This window comes from Triturus cristatus, chromosome 3_2 (assembly GCF_964204655.1).
Source record: "Triturus cristatus chromosome 3_2, aTriCri1.1, whole genome shotgun sequence".
Taxonomy (NCBI): Eukaryota; Metazoa; Chordata; class Amphibia; order Caudata; family Salamandridae; genus Triturus; species Triturus cristatus.
The window spans coordinates 650,622,179-650,639,841 of NC_140584.1; the positions used below are offsets into that span (position 1 = coordinate 650,622,179).

Consider the following 17,663-nt stretch of genomic DNA (forward strand, 5'->3'; position numbering starts at 1 on the left):
TGTCTTCTGTGGGACGAAGTAGTTGTTGTTGTCTGATGTCCTTCTGTAAGATGTTTGTTAGGGGCGCTACTACCTCTGAGAACTGGGGGATGAATCTTCGGTAATACCCGATGGGACCCAGGAATGCCCGCAATTCTCGCTTGGTGGTGGGGGAAGGGTGTATTTGCTATTGCCATTATTTTATCTGATTGGGGGGCGATTACTCCATTCCCCAGTACATATCCAAGGTATTTCACCTTGTGGTACGCTGTTCGAGATTTTTTTGAATTCATGTCTAATCAGGCTCGTTCTAGGGCCTGCAAGATAGTTTCTACGTGCTGTTGGTGTTCTACCCAGGTCGCACTGAAGACGATAATATCATCAAGATATGCCGAACAGAATGATGGATAGGGTTGGAGGATGGTGTTCATGAGCCGTTGAAATGTGGCAGGGGTTCCATGAAGCCCAAATGGGAGGACGTTAAACTCAAAAAGGCCTTCTTCGGTTGCGAACGCTGTTTTCTTCTTGTTCTCCTCTCGAAGGGGCACCTGCCAGTATCCTTTCGTTAAATCGAACGTGGTGATGAATTTTGCTTTACCCAGTTTCTCGATCAATTCTTGGAATCGGGTAGGCATCGAAAGAGGATATGGAGTTCAGAGCTCGAAAGTCCATACAAAAACGGATTGTCCCATCTGGCTTGGGGACCATCACAATGGACGAGGACCAGTTGCTTTTGGATGGCCGGATGACCCCAAGCCAGAGCATCTCCTGTACCTCTCTTCTTACTTCGGCCCGTCTAGCCGCTGGTATTCTGTAGGGTTTCTGTTTTATGTGCTTCCCATCCTGTGTCTCAATGCTATGCTTGGCTAGCGACGTTCTCCCTGGGATGTCTGAAAATATGGCTGAAAATGGCCGCAATGTATTCTGCAGGTCTCGTTTCATGTTGCCGGTGAGCTCATCGTTGACTATGAGTTGGTCGAGTGTTGATTTGTCAGTGGATGTCGGCAATATTAGCTGGGCGGTCGTGGGTAAAGGCCCCAACCATTTTTTTAATAGGTTGATGTGGTAGCACTGTTTTCGGGTGGGAGATATCTGGACCCGGTAGGTTGTATTACCGATTGTTTCAACTACCGGATAGGGGCCCAACCACTCGCTCTGAAACTTCCGAGTGGAGGAAGGAAGCACGACCAACACCCAGTCTCCAACCGAAAATTTCCTCCATTTCTTTCCTCTATCAGATTGTTTCTTTTGTTTTTCTTTACTTTTCTCCAAGTTGGAGTATGCCAAATCCCTCAACTTCCCCAACTTGGACCTCAATTAGTGGGTGTACTCCAATAAGGACTTTTGATCGTTTTCTTCTTCTTTTTCCCAGGCGTCCTTAGTAGTTTCAAGGAGCGAACTGGGTTGTCTGCCGTAGAACATTTCAAACGCCGAACAACCCAGGCTACTTTGTACTTGAGCTCGTAGGACGTACAGGGCCAATGGGAGGAGACGATCCCAGTCCTGCTCCTCTACAGTGAGCATCTTCTTCAACGTGGTCTTTAGTGATCTGTTGTACCTCTCGAGTAGGCCGTCAGTTTGGGGATGGTATACTGACGTGCGTAGGTGATGTAGGTCTAAGGAACGACACACTTCTTTCATCAGTCGGGACACAAAAGGCGTTCCTTGGTCCGTCAAAATCTCTTTAGGAAAACCGACCCTGGAGAATAGTTCAAGAAGTTTCTCGGCGATGTTCTTAGTTGTGGGGGCCCTGAGAGGAAACGCTTCTGGGAATCGTGTGGCATAGTCCACAACCACTAGGGCGTATAGGTTACCGTTTGGATGTCCGGGGTAGGGGGCCTATTATGTCCATCCCGACTCGTTCGAAGGGATTTCCTATAATTGGCATGGGTTGTAACGGGATTGCCAGGGTACGCTGTAGGTTCTTCTTCTGGCATTTTTCGCACGTCTGACAATACCTCTGGGTGTTTTTATAGATGCCGGGCCAGTAAAACGGCCGCAATATGTTCTGAGTGGTCTTTTCCACTCCAGAGTGTCCTGCTGTAAGATGTGCATAAGAGTAGAACAGTATCTGTTCACGGAAGGCCAAGGGTACTAGCAGCTGCATGGGCTCTCCCGCACCCCATTCTCGATATAAAAGATCATTTTTAATCACGAAACGGGGATATGTAGGAGACGCTTCGGCAGCACCGGGGACAGGAGTAGAATACCCCGAGGAGAACTACCTGGCCCAGGGAGCAAAGCGGGTCGCAATGCCAGCAGAGGCCACGCCCCCTGACACCGGGGCTTCTATTTCAACTTACCGCGCCTCCCGCCTCGTGGGACGCGCGCGGGTGTGCGCCGGGCTAAGCCCGGGCAAAGGGCGGGCCGTCTGTGGCCGTCAGGGGCCGGAGTTGGCCGGGTCGGGCTACCCCCCTTATCCGTCTTACTCTGCACCATTCGCGCACAAGGTTGTTGCGAGGAGGAGCCCACACGAGAGACAAAAGGTAATTTATTTTTATTTTTTTTATTTTGTGGACAAGTATTGATATCCCACACTAGTCTCGTGTGACTAATTTTTCCCTTGCACCGACACGTTTGTATTTTGGCCCTAGTGTATCCCCACCACTAGTAATTCTTGAAATGGGTAAAAGAAAATTACTTGATGCCAATGGAGGGTCCACAACTTGTAATGATGGAGTAGTTAAGAGGAAAAAGGCCAAAAAGTCATCGAGAAAACCACCATCTGACATTACATTGGATCGCATAGCCACACTGGTGAATGATTGTGAACTTATTTTGGAGAAAGCACCCCCTCGATCCCCTGTAAGCAATACACCTATTACTAAAAGTCATGTTGGCACCACCACTATTCCTCAAATGTTCCGGAAAACCCCTTCTTGTCAACCAGTTGCCGAGGTTGAGGACTGGCCGAGAGACACTAATAATTCTTTACCAACCCTAGACAAATCATCTCTTGTTTCTCCTACTGTGAATTCTGTTCCTCTTGATCCCACTGTTATTGTTTGTAATAATCGTTATGCGGTATTGGCTGATAATCATGACGTGTTTGAACCAACCAACCCACCCTCAAACCTAGCAAACCAAAATAGGGCCCCGAATGATAAAGTAGGGGAAATTCGAGAGAAACTCGATGGGGGGGCAAATACTGTGGGGCAACTCATTGACAGTATTGATGTATAAAAGCAAGAAATTATTGGGCTGAAGAAATTAGTTAAGGAGCTGATGTCTATTGTTAACCAAAAACACTTTTTCTCCCGGAATACTCATACTGATAATCCTGTTCCCCACTTAACTCCTAAATACATCCAATTAGCTCACACTAGTGTTGAAAGTAACACGGTCACTCCTGCCGCTCTATCTTCTCGCGTCAGGAACGACCTTAACTCCATGCCTAGAGTTGGGGCCAATCCTGGCATCCTCCCATCGAAACCTCGAGTGGCTCCTTCCTCTTGTAACAACTCTAGGCCGTCCCTTCTACCTCATAGAGCAGTTGTTCCCTCCCCAACCCAAATACAACACAAAGTACAAACCCCTCAAGCTAATGACAATCCTACGTTCTTTATGGTTTGCGTCCCCAGGGCGAATGGGCACGAGGACGAGGAATCAGTAAAAAACAAGGTTACTCATTGGATTCGCCATACTAGGGGTTGCTGCTCTCTAATAAGAGAAGATATAATCAGAGCCCATAGACGACGAACGGCTGATAATAACTTGGATACAATTGAGCTAACCCTAGCTAGCTATCCAGTGGCTGAGGGTCTTCTAGCACTTGAGTTTAGATCATCCTCCCCAGACTCGTCCTCCATACAATTCAGGCGTTTTCCACTCACACCTTCTGAAATAGCTAGGTCTAGGGGAGGGATCTTAGATCCAATGGAAAATGGGAAATCTTCTCTTGATAACATTGATTTTTTTTTTTTTTTAAACGTGTTTTTATTGCAGAATTAAGAATGAGAACTCCATAATAGCGACCCGAGCTCACAAGGTATCTCAGAGCCCCCCCTCTCCGTAGTGCTGTACACAGCCATTCAGCCCACATCCCGGAGGCCGGGCGGCACATCGTTACAATTCTCTGAGTATCCTCGCTATCCTGTCACAGAAGAGCTGGTCAACCTCCCAGGTTAATATCTGCTTTTCACCCAACCGCCTCAGGCCCCAGTCAACCGTCCTTATACTGCTATAACACCCCAATAACTCCCCCCCACCCTACTCACCCCCCCATTACTGCTGGCGTGGGCCCCGATCGAGGGGGTCTAGCATACTGTTTCTACTGCTAGCGGTTGTACGCCTGTAGCTTCAAGGCCTCATGGAACCCCGCCCTCCCGGTCTTCCTGCTCTGTGCTCTCCAGCCGGTAGTCCTTCAGAGCCTGCACTATCAGCTCCCATGCCCTCACCCAGTCCAATCCCTTCTCATCCCCCGCCCTGGCCGCCTGCCGCCTCCTAAGCACACTCTCACAGCTAGCCCACTTCAACAACTCAGCCATCCATCTCCCATACGACGGACCCTCCCGGGATTTACAATGCCAGGTGATTTCTCTCTGGGCCAGCATAAGGCCCAAGTCAATGAATTTACTCGTCACTTTCGTCTTCACTGTGTGAGGGAACCAGAGCAATAAACAGGCCGCCATGTCGAACTCCACTTCACGGTCCGTGACAGCGTTCAAGAGCTCCCCCACCTCAGCCCAATACGTCCCCAGCCGGGGACACCCCGATAAGAGGTGGTCGAGCTCCACTCCAAGCTCCTGACATCTCGGGCACGCCGCATCCTGCACCTGAAAATACCGTTTAATCCTTCCCGGGGTCAGATAAGCCCTATGCAGTACGAAGAAGTGTACCTGCTGGAAGCGGGCATTCCTACTCCCCTTCCATGTCCTCCGCATAATATGACTCCACACGGTGTCTGGGATGGGTTTGCCTATACTCCCCTCCCACTTCTCCTTTAGTGCTGTAAGCGGCTCCAGACCCTCCCGCAGCAGTCGGAAGTGGATGCAGGTGACTGCCTTAACTCTCCCCGCCGCCATCACCACATACTGGCATGTCTGAACCACGGCGGGCTCCACTAGTCCCTCCCTCCAGTGCCTTTGTACCGCCGCGCACACCGCCGCGTGCAGCAAGTAACTCCCTTCCGGGAGGCCGAACTGTTCCTGCAGCACCATCTGCAGCCCCAGCTCCTCCCACTCCGCCAATGGTGACCAGTCACCGCCATGTCAGCATCCCCAGCGGGATCTCCGGCGCATACGGGCGGGCCGCCTTCGCTCTCCTCATGCTCCTGTGCCAGCACTGCCGGAGGGTTCTCTCCTCTATAGAGAGGTCTCTCAAGTCCAGCTTCTGTTGCAAGACTATGTAGGATAAAACGTGTCTCTGGATACCGGACTCCCTCTCATGCTCCGGGCCTCTAAATACTTTAGCAACATTTTGCGTTAAAACCTGTAGCTGTGCCGCCAGGTAGTACAATTCAAAATCAGGGACCGCCAATCCTCCCTCGAATTTGGGTCGCACCAAAGTAGCCAGGGCCACCCTCCTCCGTCCCCCCCCCACAGGAAGCCTACCACCAGTGTCCTCAGCTCTGCAAAAACCCGCTGGGGGACCCAGACCGGCAGGGTGCGGAAATAATAAAGCAGCCGTGGCAGGGCCACCATCTTCAACAGCGCCACTCGGCCCAGCACCGACAGCGGTAGGGAGGCCCAAAAGGTCATGCATCCCCTCAGGGCCCGCACACTACGCCCTATGTTACCATCCATCAAGTCCCCGACGTCGCGGTAGATCCGAACCCCCAGGTAGGTGAAGCACGTAGCCTCCCACACCACCTCCACCGTGAGTGGGGGGTACGGTACATCCGCCCGCAGCGGGAAGACACAGGCTTTAGTCCAATTGACCTTGAGGCCCGACAGCCCCCCAAAGCCCGACAGCAACTCCATAGCCCCCCCCCAGGGCTTCCTCTGAGTTCTCGAGATACAGCAAGAGATCGTCAGCGTACAACGAAATATAGTGCGTCGTTTCCCCACACCGGACCCCACCGTACCTTGACCCCGTCCTCGCCCGCGTCGCCAACGGCTCCATCGCCAGGGCAAACAACAGGGGAGACAACGAACAGCCCTGTCTCGTGCCCCTGCGCACCGGATATTCTGAGGAAACCACCGATCCCAGGCGTACTCGGGCCGAAGCAGAGGAATACAGGACCCTCGTCCACCGCCCAAAACCATCCCCCAGACCCATTTGCTCCAGTACCGCATCAAGGTAGCCCCACTCTAAGCAGTCGAAGGCCTTTTCAATATCCACAGATAACACTGCCGGTTTCTGGGTAGGGTCCCAAACACTGTCCATTATGCGGACCAGGCGCCGAATATTCATGGCCGTGCTCCTAGTGGGGATAAATCCAGCTTGGTCCTCATGAACCAACCGGGTCATGTGTGGGAGCAATCTAGTAGCCAGGATGCGACTCAATATTTTATAGTCGACCGTCAGCATGGATAAGGGCCTATACGAAGTCACATCAGAAGCGTCCCTGCCCGGCTTCAGCAGCGGTACCACCAGCGCCTCCCTCATCGACTGGGGCAATCTCCCTAGCATCAAGGCCTCCGCATAGACCAGCAGGAGCCTGGGCGCCAGTACATCTACATACTGCGCATAAAATTCAATCGGCAGGCCATCCACCCCTGGCGTTTTGTTTCTAGCCATGTGCTTGATAGCCACCCTGCTTTCCGAGAGCGTGACAGGTCCACCCAGCTCTTTCGCAGTCTCGGCCTCCAGCCTCGGGAGATGAGTAGTCTCCAGTAAGTCGGCCAGTGGACGGCCCTCCGCCCCCCGCTGGCTCTCATAGAGGCCCGTGTAATACGACAGGAAGCGCTCCAGCACCGCCGTTTGCGTGTAGACTACCTCCCCTGTCTCCGTGCGAATGCTCATGACCGGGTAACCTCTAGGTTCCGGGTTAGCCAGCCGGGCCAGGAGCGTTCCCACCTTATCCCTCTCCGCATGCACTCTGGCCGCATACTGCTTGTAATCAAAGCACCTCAGCCGCTCCGTCTCAGTCGCAACCAGCTCCTTCGCCTCTAGCAGCCTATCCTGTAGCTCCGGTCGCTCAGGCCTGTGCCGCTCTAAGTCCCGCAGCAACCCCTCCGCCTTCGCCAGGTCAGCCAGGACTGTCGTCCGCACATTCGAAAACCGGCCCATACAAACGCCTCTGGTCACCACCTTCATTGCATCCCATTCAATCGCTCTCGTGGTAGTTGACCCCTCATTCTCCCTAAAGTAGAGCTCAATGTCCTGCAGGACAGCATCACTAAACACCGGATCTTCTAAGGTCTCCGGCCGTAGCCTCCACGTCGGAATTGCCGACCTCGGCCTCTGCCACTGCAGCGTCAGCAACAGAGGGTTATGATCGGAGATGGTCCTAGTTAAATACTCCGTGTGCGCCATTTTGGGAGCCAGGGAGCCACTACACAGAATGGCGTCTATCCGAACGTGCAGCGCATGTAAAGCGGAAAAAAAGGAGTAGTCCCTATCGCCAGGATGCTGCTCCCTCCACACATCGACCAATCCCCACCTCTCCTGCCAGTCCGCCCTGTGCGCCGCTAACCGGCGCACCGGGGATTCGGCCAGGGGCGGATGCGACCTATCCAATGCTACATCGGTTATCGAATTAAAGTCCCCTCCTATCAGAATGGGGCCCGCCAGGAAGTGCGCTAGCGATCCCGTCAGGCCAGCAAAGAAGCGCGCCTGATCCACATTAGGAGCATAGAGACTACACAGAACCACATCCTGGCCATACAACCGCCCCTCCACCACCACATATCTACCCTCAGGGTCTACCAACTGAGTCGTAGCCTGGAATGGGACCCCCGCTCTCACCCACACCAATACTCCCCTGGCAAACGCTGAGTACGTGGTGCCAAACACCTGGCCATGCCATCTCCTCTGCAGCGCTGTATGTTCCTGCCTGGTTAAATGAGTGTCTTGTAGGAAAGCAATTTGGATGCCTCGCCTCACCAGCTGGGCATGCACCTTATACCTCCTCGTCATGGTCCGGAGTCCGCGGACATTCCACGAGAGGCATTTCAAATTAGGTAACGTCCCCATTGTAGCCAGTCCTCAACCAATGATCCAGTGCCCAGTGACCACCCCCAGCCATGCAGTATTGCCCCTTAACCAAAACACCCCAACAAACTCCCCCCACCCCTCTCCCCAGAACAGGACCCAATAACGCTATATCAGCCCCATCCAAACCTGAAACCCTCCAAACATTCCCTACTCTGCGGTCGTCACCACAGCAAGCCTTAAGGGCTACGAGGGGGTGCTTCAGAGCCGACCCGGGGCGGGTGCTTCAGAGCCGACCCGGGGCAGGCCCAGCCCTCGCCCCCAGCCCACGATCCCACAGGTCTCTCAACACAGTACCTTCCAATCCGCAGAGCACCAGGGCGCCCCTCCGGACTCGGGGCTGCGAATAAAATCCCCTACTCCCAGTGTTAGTCGCTGAAGAGTCCATCCGCCGTCTGTGGGGTGACTGCCGGCCTCCCTGAGTTCTCAGCCTCCGAGACTTCACCACCGGACTGCTCGCCATCGTCACCAGATTCTTTGCCCACCGATGTCCTTTCTTGCGAGGAGCCCGTTATGATCGCCGTCGCCGCCAGCGCTCCCCGCTTGTCATCCGCCATCTGGTCGTCCCGCACCCCTCTCCTGAGGTTATCTCGTTTGCGGATGCGTTGGGATTTCCGCACCCGCACCGGCTGGCTCTTCGCCCTCGCGCCTTTCCCCGTGCGGTCCGTACCAGCGCGATGCAACTCAAGCCATGCCCACGCCTCGTCAGGAGTCTGGAAGAAGTGAGCCGTTCCGTCCACAATCACTCTTAGTTTCGCCGGGAAAAGCAAGGAATATTGTAAACCCTCGGCCCTCAGTTCCTTTTTCACCGCCAGAAAAGAGGCCCTACTTTTCTGGACCTCCTGCGTATAGTCAGGAAACACCGTTACCGGGCTGTTCGCCACCTGAAATGGGCCCTCCAATCGTGCCCTCTGGATCAGCAAATCTCTGTCCTTGTAATGCAAGAGTCTGACCAACATCGGCCTGGGTGGGCGGCCCGGCAGCGGCGGGCGGGCCGGAACCCTATGTGCGCGCTCCAAGGAGAAGAAGGGGGAGAGCCCCTCCGGAGCCACCACCGTTTTAAACCAGTTCTCCATGTATGCCACCGCATCCCCTCCTTCGCTGTTTTCCGGAAGGCCCACCACCCTTACGTTGTTCCTTTGATTACGGCCTTCGGCATCCTCCGCCCGTCTCTCCAGCGTCACCAAACGGCTCAGGATATCAGCGAGTTTGTGGTCCGCGGCCACCACCGCTGGCTTGAGCTCCTGTAGCTGCATCTCATTGTCCTTAACTCGGTCCGACAATTTGGCATGGTCCGCCCGCAGGAGACCCAGCCCAGTGGCGACCTGCGCTATATCGTTGTGCAGTGCCTCCTTGGTCGCCGTGATCGCCTCCAGGATGCCATCCAGCCGTTTGTTCAGGCTCCGTTCCTGCGCTGAGCCCTCCGGGTCAGCCTGGGCCCCGCCATCCGCGGCCTGCGCCGGCCCCCGACCGTGCCCCACCGGCATCTGCAGCGCGGAGCCCTTAGTCGTCATCTGCTCGATGGGCACCCCCGATCAAGGTGAGCGCGAGGGTCCCCCGCTCAACTGTGCCAAAGTCCGCCGCCCGGCTTGGCCGCCACCCACGAGGGCCACCACAATCGCGGTCCGTGTGTTTCCCTCAGTCAGCCAGAGGCAGCACTTGCTACTCTCCCGCCGCCGATGAGGGCCACGCAGCGCAGGGCCTTCCTCCGTTCCCCACAGCGTCGTCAGCCGCTCCGGACCTCCTTGTCTTTAAGACCCTCATCGAGTCAGTCCAGGGCACCGTGTCCCGGGGGGGGGCGCCCCTCCGCGCCCGACTGCAGCACTCCTCAGTCCCCGCACTGCCAGCCACTGCCCATCGCCGGGACCCACACCACTCCGGAGCCGCTGGCGGGGACCGTCAGTCCGCCCCGATGCCGGGCGCGCTGTCCAACAACGCCTGGTCAGGCGTGGCCCCTCCCGGGCAACACCGCACACGCTCCGGCCGCCTCCGCCGCCCCGGGTCCCAGCCAGGCTCCTCGCCAGCCCAGGCAGTCGTCTCTCTCCACGTGGGGGGAGGGGCGGCTCCGGCGCACCGCGCCTCACACAGCGAGAGGAGCCCCGACCCCCAGCCCGCAATACCAGGGGCACCGGAAAGCCGTCCTCCTTCAGCCCAGCTGGGGTAGTCCCCGTCTCCCTCCGGCCTCGATCCTCCGTTCTCCACCCTCAAGGCTCTGAGGTCGCCGCCATCTTGCCTGCTGGTCTCCGCGCTCCGCAGCCCCGGCGACAGGCTCCAGCACCGCTCCTAGCCCTCCTCAGTCTCTTTGCCAGGAGCCCCTGCAGCCCTGGTGCTCCGCGCCGGCAGTCCGTCCCACTAGTAGCCCCTTACGGCAGGTATATCAGGATTAATGACGGGATCAGGCTCGGAGCTACATGCTCACGCCGCCATCCCGATCGGCGTCCAAGCCACGCCCGTCTTCTCTTGATAACATTGATTGACTAACGCCCGCTACCAACTTGTCCAAAAAATTGTCTTTACCTAGCTGTGGCTCTTTTAGTGTCTCTGCAGAACTGACCTATTGTGAACCTGACAATATTGTTGTCCATAACCCTGGGGACTTAGAGATAGAGTTTCCATCACCCCATCTACCCACCCTGCTTCCTCATCCACCGGATAATAAACTTAAAATAGTCTCATGGAATATAGCTGGACTTAGAAACAAACTTTCTCTCCCTGATTGGAACCAATACATTGATCTTTTTGATATATGTATTTTCCAAGAAACCTGGAGCTTGGTTCCTTTGCACAACACTGGTTACACCTGCTTTTGTGCTCCAGCTATATCTACTGGGCGAGGGCGTCCTTCTGGAGGACTTATAATATGGGTGAACATTGCTACCATCTGCAGAGCTCCTAAGCTTTCAATCATATCGCCAGATGTCATTCAATTGTCCTTGAGAGGGCCATGGGGTGGACATACCATCGAGCTATTCAATGTCTATATTCGTGGCACCCAGGGTGGCCGCAAGTCGCAGACCATTACAACTCTGGGAGATACTCTTTCTTCCTGCCCACCGGACTCACTCATCCTGGGAGCAGGTGATCTGAATTGTACTTATGAACCCTTGGCTTCTGAAGATTTGCTGGAAACAGAGTTTGAGGATGCACAATGGGGCATACCTCCTCTTTCACTATCCCAAATAAAGAAATGGACCCAAATGGCAATTCAATTGAACGCATTAACCCTTGAACAGTGCTTGAGAGCCGCTAACGGTCGCCTACCATCCGACATCCATGGCGCCATTACCTTCAATAGAGTCTCCAGCCCTTCTCGTATTGATTATATTCTGATCGACCGCAGATTGTGGCCATATGTAGTGGACTTGGCCATAATCCCCACCGTCGACAGCGACCATAACCCTTTGAATCTGACCATGAAGAGCCCCTGGTGCTCCGACCCATTGAACCCTGATACAAGACCCACTATGTCCACTAAGGAAGTTATTCCATCAAACTCCAAACGACACCTCAAATGGGCCAAAATCTCCTCTGATGAGTAGAAATCTTCTGCTATTAAGGAGATTTGATTAAATAAAACCACGGAACTCCAGGGAGTAAGCGATGACACAGATGGGTATCTTAGGGCTGGGAACATCTATAAAGACAACAGTCGAGATGATTGGGTCCCTTTTTTGGGTACCTACCTCACATAAAAATCCCATCAGGCCTAAAGCCCCAGTCTCTTGGTATAACACCGAGTGTAGACCAAAAAAGAACAATCTTATACTCGCTGTCAAAAATCGTGATGGTCACCAAGTCCGAATTGCCAGGAAAGAATATAGAAAGGCAGTTCTTGGAGCCAAGCAAGCCTGGGATGAATCCCGTTGGTTGGCTCTCAAGGCTGCGAGCCTGGCCAAAGACGGAAATGCCTTTTGGAATCTCTGTAAACACTCTAGAGGTTGTGACCCCGAGGTCATCCCAAACCATATCACGAGCCAGGAATGGTTCGACCATTTTAAGAACCTTTATTCGGGAGAGGACATTCAAAGCCCCCGGATTATTGTACCTATCACAATGACTATTCCTATTTCCGAGGGACAAGATCAGTTCACAGAGGCGGAGGTTGAGATTGCTATCAATAAGATAGTTCCAGCAAAGGCTCCCGGACCTGATGGTCTTCCCGGCGACCTATATAGATCGGACCCCAAACATTGGGCAAAGTACTTTGCCATCTTTTTTAATGCCCTTCTTAAGGGGTCCCCCATCCCTGAATCTTGGAAGGGAGCCGAGGTGATCCCAATATTCAAGAAGGGTTCTAGAGAGGACCCTGCCAATTACCGACCTATCAGTCTCATCGATACTGGCCAGAAGTTCATTGACAGGCTCCTCCTAGAAAGAATCCTTTCATGGGTTAGTGAGAATGACATCCTCTCCCATTACCAAGCAGGTTTTAGACCTAATATAAGTACTATCGATCAGGTCTTTATACTCCTCCTTCTATACTGGAAGGTGGTCCTGATTGGCAGGGGTAGCCTCCATCTGGCGTTTATAGATCTAAAGACCGCCTTCGACCTAGTCCCTCGGGATCGCTTATGGCAGGTCTTGAGGGACCTGGGTCTGTCTTCCCCTGTCCTTGACCTCTTGGTTCGGTTACATGAAGGGAACTATGCCCAGGTGAGGTGGGGTACTCAGGCCCAGAAGACTGCAAAGATCCCTGTAAACAGGGGAGTTCGGCAGGGCTGTGTGCTGGCTCCCACCCTTTTTTCCTTGTTTGTAAATGGGGGGGTGAAGTTTTTACAAGATGTCCCTGCTGACGCCCCGACATTGGGGGGTGATCGAGTCCCTACTCTATTATTCGCCGACGATACCTTGCTAATCTCCAAAACCCCAGTAGGTTTGCAAAAACTCCTGGATAGGTTTAATTTGTTTTGTACCCAGAGTGGCCTGAGCATTAACACTCTAAAAACCAAGCTTCTCTCTTTTAACTCACGAAACCTATCTAATGTTGTTTTTAGGTTTGATGGTGTTCCTCTCGAGATTGTCAAAACATTCGACTATCTCGGCATAAGAATCTCCAATAGATTGAGTTGGAGACCCCATATAGACAAAATGCTGTTAAGCCACAAACGGGTAGCGGGAACAATAAGCAAAGAACATCGCACCTCACTTAGTAGACCAATCGCTCCCGCGCTGGCGATTTATCAGGCCAAAGCTGTAGATTCCGCATTGTATGGAGCCGAACTCTGGGGTTTCGACAATCTTGAGGACATCTCCAGGTCTGAAAACAAATTTATGAGAGAGCTGGTTTCACTCCCGAGGGGAACGCCACTCAAGCCCCTTTTTAGAGATCTGGGTAGACATACGATAAAAGATATGGCAAGATTACGTCCTTTGCTTTTCTGGGTTCGATTATGGCGCACCCCCGAACTAGCGAAGTACACAGAAGGTCTAAGAGAAATAATAAACGCCCCGGGGTCTTATAAAATCCCCTGGTTACGCTCTGTCAAGAAGTCATCTTTGTCACTGGGCCTCAGTGAAGTCTGGGACCAAGGTGCCACCTTGAGCAAGACAGTTCTGAAGAAAGCGTATTGGACATGCATAGACGCTCAGGAATCCAGCAGTACTGATATAGGCAGCCTGACCGAAGCTTTTTTTATGCATAAACTGGTTGTTAGCTTCGAGCCGTATCTAGACTTTGTACAGAAGCCCAGAGATAGATCACTGTACATTCAATTTAGACTTGACATATTGCCAACCCGTGTGTACATGAATAAATGGAACCCTCCCTATCAAACTCCGCCCACCTGTCTGAGTTGCAGTGGGCTGATGGAAAATACGGCACATATTATGTTTGAATGCCCAGCCTACACAAAACCAAGAAGTCGATGGCTGGGACCTGTATGTTGACTGCTGGGTACGTCGAACTATCGGATTGCATTGAGAATTTTACGCTCCGATACTAGTCCAGTACTGGTTTGTGGAGTGGTCAAATTCCTTGGGTGGTCCTGGAGCATCAGGGCCAAATGTCTACATCCAAAACTATGAACTCTTTTTTAACTTGCTTTTACTGCATAAACGTTTTATCGTATATATTTTAAAGTGTTTCTTATAATCCACATTTTTTAAACTTTCCATACTTTGTAATTTGGTGTCAACAAGCTTTCCATCTTTGCCCTTTGCACTGCACTTTATATGCTTGCACATTAATGCTTTTATGATATTATTTTATCGAAATAAAGCTTTTTGACTTGACTTGACTTGATATGCAGGAGAAGGAGTGTCTTGGTTGATATGTGCTGCTTCCCAGGCATTGAGAAGGGTAGTATCGTTAGCCTGGGAAAACCTGAAATTACGGTCCAACAGCCAGGGCTCTGGGGTAGTTAGGGCGGAAAGGGGAGTTCCCTGATTCCCCACTGTGCTTTTGATTTTATCTTGGAACAGGGAGAGGAAACTGGGGTTGTCTACACCTAAAATAAGATCTTCTGGGAGGGAGTCCATGACCCCCACCCTTACCGTACAAGGGGCCCGGGCAAAAGGGAGCATGGTAACAACCGCAAGGGGGTATGGTTTAACATCACCATGTACACATCGGATGTGTACTAGGGTGTCTGGAACATGTTGGGAAGGGAGGATAAGACTCTCCTGTATAACCGATTGTTTGCACCCAGAATCTAATAAGGCTTTCACTACTTTATCATTCACCTGTACACGTACATAAAAAGATGGGCCCATTTCTGCAGAGTACAGCACGGCCTTTGGGATTTACCCGACCTCCATGGGCTCCTCCGCTGGTTTCCGTCTAGGGCATAGACGGGCAATGTGGCCCCATTCTCCACATTCAAAGCATTGTGGTCCCCTAAGTGGAGGTAGTTTGGTTCTGATAGGTTTACTCCTTGTAACGTCCAACAATGGTTTTGACTTTTCTGTTTTAGACGGAATCCCGCCCTTAGCGGTTTTATCGTTGTCCCAGGGTAAGGCATGAGGCTGTGCTCTTGAGTAGTTAGATGCCATCTCTATGGCCTGTTCAGCAGAGAGGTTGGAATGCTGTTTGAGCCACCTCTGGGTACCGTAGGGAAGTGCCTCCATGAATTGCTCTAGATAAACCCAGTTCGTGATTTCTTCCTTCGTGCTGGTGGCGGGTCTAAGCCACTTGTCGGCTGCCATTTTTAAACTAAAAAACATGGTCTTTGGGTTTTCCCCAGGTATCCCTCTTTCCTTGCAGAATCCAACTCTATAGGTCTCCGCATCAAGGCCTAGACACTTTGGTGCCGATCACGATCCGGTAAAAAATGTCCCCGTACGACTCGTATCGGGTCTTTTTACCGTACGAATCGCACAAGTGCCGTACGAACTGGCAATCACGATTCGCATGGTAAAAAGTCCATACGAACCGCACTGGGAATCATTCCCCACACGTCCTCGGGTCGGAAAATGTGTCCGACACGTCCTCGGACGATTTACCTTACAAACGTGAAAAGCCAAGTCCGACCGAGGAATCACGATCCATCCCGTGCGTCCGAGCGTACAACCGTATGGAAAAAACACCGTCCGCACCAAACTCCTATAGCAACCATGGAGACATGTGCCCGCATACGCGCCCAACACTCCCCCAGCCCCCGTACGTCCGACACGTACCGCCCGTGTATGTATACCCCCACCCGTCTAGGTACACCCCAGTACGTTCAAGTCGTACCCCCACCCCAGTACGTGTCGTACCACCGTCTATGTACACCCCAGTACGTTCGAGCCCCACCCCCACCCCAGTACGTGTCATACCCCCCATGTACCTACACCCCAGTACGTTCCAGTCGTACCCCCACCCCAGTACGTGTCGTACCACCGTGTACGTACACCCCAGTACGTTCGAGCCCCACCCCCACCCCAGTACGTGTCATACCCCCCGTGTACCTACACCCCAGTACGTTCCAGTCGTACCCCCACCCCAGTACGTGTCGTACCACCCTCTATGTACACCCCAGTACGTTTGAGCCCCACCCCCACCCCAGTACGTGTCATACCCCCCGTGTACCTACACCCCAGTACGTTCCAGTCGTACCCCCACCCCAGTACGTGTCGTACCACCGTGTACCTACACCCCAGTACGTTCGAGCCCCACCCCCACCCCAGTACGTGTCATACCCCCCGTGTACCTACACCCCAGTACGTTCCAGTCGTACCCCCACCCCAGTACGTGTCGTACCACCCTCTATGTACACCCCAGTACGTTCGAGCCCCACCCCCACCCCAGTACGTGTCATACCCCCCGTGTACCTACACCCCAGTACGTTCCAGTCGTACCCCCACCCCAGTACGTGTCGTACCACCGTGTACCTACACCCCAGTATGTTCGAGCCCCACCCCCACCCCAGTACGTGTCATACCCCCGTGTACCTACACCCCAGTACGTTCCAGTCGTACCCCCACCCCAGTACGTGTCGTACCACCGTGTACCTACACCCCAGTACGTTCGAGCCCCACCCCCACCCCAGTACGTGTCATATCCCCCGTGTACCTACACCCCAGTACGTTCCAGTCGTACCCCCACCCCAGTACGTGTCGTACCACCGTGTACCTACACCCCAGTACGTTCGAGCCCCACCCCCACCCCAGTACGTGTCATACCCCCCGTGTACCTACACCCCAGTACGTTCCAGTCGTACCCCCACCCCAGTACGTGTCGTACCACCCTCTATGTACACCCCAGTACGTTCGAGTCCCACCCCCACCCCAGTACGTGTCATACCCCCCGTGTACCTACACCCCAGTACGTTCCAGTCGTACCCCCACCCCAGTACGTGTCGTACCACCCTCTATGTACACCCAAGTACGTTCGAGCCCCACCCCCACCCCAGTACGTGTCATACCCCCCGTGTACCTACACCCCAGTACGTTCCAGTCGTACCCCCACCCCAGTACGTGTCGTACCACCCTCTATGTACACCCCAGTACGTTCGAGCCCCACCCCCACCCCAGTACGTGTCATACCCCCCGTGTACCTACACCCCAGTACGTTCCAGTCATACCCCCACCCCAGTACGTGTCGTACCACCGTGTACCTACACCCCAGTACGTTCGAGCCCCACCCCCACACCAGTACGTGTCATACCCCCCGTGTACCTACACCCCAGTACGTTCCAGTCGTACCCCCACCCCAGTACGTGTCGTACCACCCTCTATGTACACCCCAGTACGTTCGAGCCCCACCCCCACCCCAGTACGTGTCATACCCCCTGTGTACCTACACCCCAGTACGTTCCAGTCGTACCCCCACCCCAGTACGTGTCGTACCACCCTCTATGTACACCCCAGTACGTTCGAGCCCCACCCGCACCCCAGTACGTGTCATACCCCCCGTGTACCTACACCCCAGTACGTTCCAGTCGTACCCCCACCCCAGTACGTTTCGTACCACCCTCTATGTACACCCCAGTACGTTCGAGCCCCACCCCCACCCCAGTACGTGTCATACCCCCGTGTACCTACACCCCAGTACGTTCCAGTCGTACCCCCACCCCAGTACGTGTCGTACCACCGTGTACCTACACCCCAGTACGTTCGAGCCCCACCCCCACCCCAGTACGTGTCATACCCCCCGTGTACCTACACCC

The 17,663-nt window shown here is 53.7% G+C and overlaps 1 protein-coding gene across 1 annotated transcript in view; it reads left to right on the forward strand.

Annotated features, from left to right (window-relative positions):
• The window catches only part of KANSL1L (KAT8 regulatory NSL complex subunit 1 like), a 3,005,708-nt gene that overhangs the window by 2,362,482 nt on the left and 625,563 nt on the right, over nucleotides 1–17,663 (forward strand). The gene's annotated exons all lie outside the window — the stretch shown is intronic.